This window comes from Gopherus flavomarginatus (genome assembly GCF_025201925.1).
Source record: "Gopherus flavomarginatus isolate rGopFla2 chromosome 13 unlocalized genomic scaffold, rGopFla2.mat.asm SUPER_13_unloc_1, whole genome shotgun sequence".
NCBI classification, from domain to species: Eukaryota; Metazoa; Chordata; order Testudines; family Testudinidae; genus Gopherus; species Gopherus flavomarginatus.
The window spans coordinates 4711124-4714646 of record NW_026114609.1 but is presented as its reverse complement, the minus strand read 5'-3'; the positions used below and the strand labels follow the sequence as shown (position 1 = coordinate 4714646).

Here is a 3523-nt window from a genome sequence, read left to right as displayed (position 1 = left end):
CGTTGTACCCGTCCACACTACAAGGCACTTTAAATCGATATTAAGGGCTCTTAAAATCGATTTCTGTACTCCTCCCCAACGAGAGGAGTAACCCTAAGATCAACATTACAATATCGATTTAGGGTTAGTGTGGACGGAAATTGAAGTTATTGGTCTCATTCTTTTACTGTAGCTACCCAGAGTGCACCACTCCGGAAATCGATGGTAGCCTAGGACCATGGACGCACACCACCGAATTAATGTGCCCTAGTGTGGACGCGTAAAATCGATTTTATAAATCCTGTTTTAATAATTTCGATTTTATGCTGTAGTGTAGACGTAGCCTGAGAGTCCATGATTTTTAAGCTGTTCCCGTGCATCAGGGCGAGCTGCAGCTCAGGGAACTCCAAGGATCAGAGGCGAGCTACTTTGCAGCAGAGGCAGACCAAGCAGCAAGTACAACGCGGGGTCACACCCCGGCCGGCAGATAGAATCTCATGTCCGAGATCCCGCCTCCTGTTCCTTGGCAAAGTGTGTGCTGTTGTTCCGGATTTTAGCTGTGGGCCAAGTGCCCTCTGGCTTCTTGTCCGGGCTCCGTCCTCCATGCGCCTGGGCATCAGCGGGTCTGTCTCAGGAGAGCAGCTTCCCCACCCTCCCCGCATCCCAATCTCCGCCCAGCTGGGGAAGGAGCAGAGGCAGCCCGGAGAAAAGACTCCTTTGAGCGCCGGAGATGGCCGGAGCATCTTATTTGCATACTCACAGTGCACTGCTCGCAGCGAAGCGAGTCTGTCGTCAAGGGGCTAGTTTTACTCCCTGTGTCCCCGGTTCCCATGATCCAACTCGGGCTGTCAATCGGTTCAATTCCATTTCCTCTAAAAGCTCTGCGGTTTAGCGGGCTGTGAGAGTACTCACCCTGACTTGTGGTAGCATACGCGGTTGCCCCGGCAGCGCCTCTGCCCTGTCTTCTATGTACTCTGTTTTCTCTTCAGTTTGTATAAATCTTTTGCCTTTTACTAAAGATTTCCGTGGAGAGGAACATTTATGAGTTTGTACCCAATTTTTTGAGGCTTTGCTTTGGTGAGGCTGTTCTCTGTTGTGAAAAGAACAGAAGGGGGCTACCTGAACTGGTGTCAGTGGCTCGAGCTTTCCTATAAACAACTCAGAGCTCTGAAAATGACTGTTTGGGATTTTCTATCCTGTTATTTTATTTTACTTTGAGCTCATCGTGTTAGTGAGATGGCTTCCTATCTAGCAGGGATCACTTTTGTGATGGGTATTCTGCTGGCTCTTTGGTTTCGGAAGTGCTTGGTTATCACGGTTGAAGAGCAGCAAATAAATGCGGCATTGTTTGTGTTAACGTTTGGTTTGTCCCAAGAGTGTATGGTTTGGAGTCATTTGTAACTCTGCGATTAGTTATTGGCAACAGCTTGTTATTAGGCCCCTGAGTTGAAAGGCTGCTCTTGCAGATTTTAGTTTGTCATTGTTGGAAGGTCAGTTAAAGAGCTGCTTTCTTTATCTAGTCCGTGAGGGTTCTTACGCGGCCCTCCTTGATATACCTTCCAGAAGGTGATTGCAAGGTTTCCCTCGCCTCCCCACAGAAGAGAAATTGTCCATCCCTTTCCTGTTGGGAAAACACCAGTGTTTTCAAAGGTTTTGCCCAGATGAGGGATAGTTCATAGGAGCAGAAGAGGAGGAAGGTTGTGGCCCTTTGAGTCAGATTCCTACCTAGCATTTAAGGCCAGAAGGAACCAGCCGATCACCTCAGGGGGACTAAGGGGCACCAATGCCCCAAATAGTGAGGAATTGCTTTGATGCAATTGACTGTATGTTTGAGATAGTTCGGTGGGAAGGAGCAGAAAAGAGCATTGGGGCTGCGGAATAGCGCTTGCATAGGCTTTCTTTGCCCTGGTTTGCTGTAAGAGTTAGGGTCCACACTACAGCGTTAAATCGATTTAAACAGTGTTAAATTGATTTAACGCTGTACCCGTCCACGCTACAAGGCACTTAAAATCGATTTTAAGGGGTCTTAAAATCGATTTCTGTACTCCTGCTCAATGAGAGGAGTAACCCTAAAATCGATATTACTATATCAATTTAGAGTTAGTGTGGATGGAAATCGAAGTTATTGGTCCCATTCTTTTACGGAGCTACCCAGAGTGCACTGCTCCAGAAATCGATGGTAGTCTAGGATCATGGACACACACCACCGAAGTAATGTGCCCTAGTTTGGATGCGTAAAATAGATTTTATAAAACCGGTTTTATAAATCTGGTTTTAATAATTTCTATTTTATGCTGTAGTGTAGACGTAGCCTAGGTTAAGCAGGGTCTCTATGAACTCTAGCCTGCCATCTGTTGGTGATCTGTTGTAAAGGCCTTTTGAGGCTGATGTCATTTGCATGGTTCCACCCACTCCGGATTGCATGATGGGAGTGCTTGTCCAAACAGTCATTTCAGCTGCTGTGGGATCCACAGTCTCTTTGTTATTGGGGCAGGAGTAATGCAGTGTATTTTCCTGTGCGTTCTGGATCAAGGAGAGAGTAACTGTACCTGGCATTTGAGGCCTGAGAGCTTCACCCTCGCCTGAAAACTACTCACCCATTAAGGGGTCTGGGTTCCAAAGACTCTAAGCTTGTGGGAGGTTGGAATGGATGTTTGTTTGGTTTTTGCTGGCCTGTGCTTGTAGATTTTCTTTTCTACTGTCCATGGTGTATAAAAACAGAGACCTTTTTGAATTTCTTTGAGTTGTTATTAGTACTGCAGTCATTTGCCTTAAGCTTATACCACTCTGTTTTTTTCAGGGTATGCTTTGGTTCCTGAGAGATAAAAGGCTGCTGTGTGTGTCGTGTTATGGAGTGAGGTAGTAAAGATTGGTGTTGCAGAGGTGGTGCATGTGCTACAAAAATTGGGTCCCCCCTATTGCCAACCCCAGCTCTGGTCCCAGAGTCCAGAATTTGCATAAACCTGCCTGCTTACCTATGACTAAGAATTTGGAAGTTGTGTCCCACAGCTGCTGCCCTAGTGTGCAATCTGCAAAATTTCCTTGCCGTTTGAGCTGTAAGGAGCATTTTACCCATCTATGGAGTTGTTTACAAGTTTTAGTGTGGAAATGAGATGCCAGCCCAGCAGTTTATGTATATCTAACAAGTGCCTTTAGTCATTAATGACTTTTTATCTGTGGTATAGATGCAAATATGTGTTCAAACTATAAAAGCTCTATTTTTAAACTAGAGAGATATGTAAGACATAAAACTTGCATTTACAGATTTCATAAAAAATCTGTACTAATAAAATACAAACATCCTTTTTCAATCTCTCTTATTTCACTATGCTTTGGAACCCATGTCCCTTGCCTAACGAGATTTATGTAGGTTCGGGTGAGTTCCAAAATCACGAACTACTAAGTACCGTTCTACTGTCCTTGATTTATATCACCAGAATAACTGCACTTTATTACCCCTGCCCTAATAAGAAAGAGACTGGGGATCCCACAGCAGCCAAAATGATCCTTTGGACAGGCACCCCCATCATGCAATCTGGGGTGG

The 3523-nt window shown here is 45.3% G+C and overlaps 1 non-coding gene across 1 annotated transcript; it reads left to right on the top strand.

The window, feature by feature from the left end:
* The first annotated feature begins 948 nt into the window (after positions 1 to 948).
* LOC127041028 (U5 spliceosomal RNA) lies at positions 949 to 1064 on the top strand. The gene has a single exon (XR_007771610.1). It is a non-coding gene; the product is annotated as a U5 spliceosomal RNA (small nuclear RNA).
* Positions 1065 to 3523: the final 2459 nt, after the last annotated feature.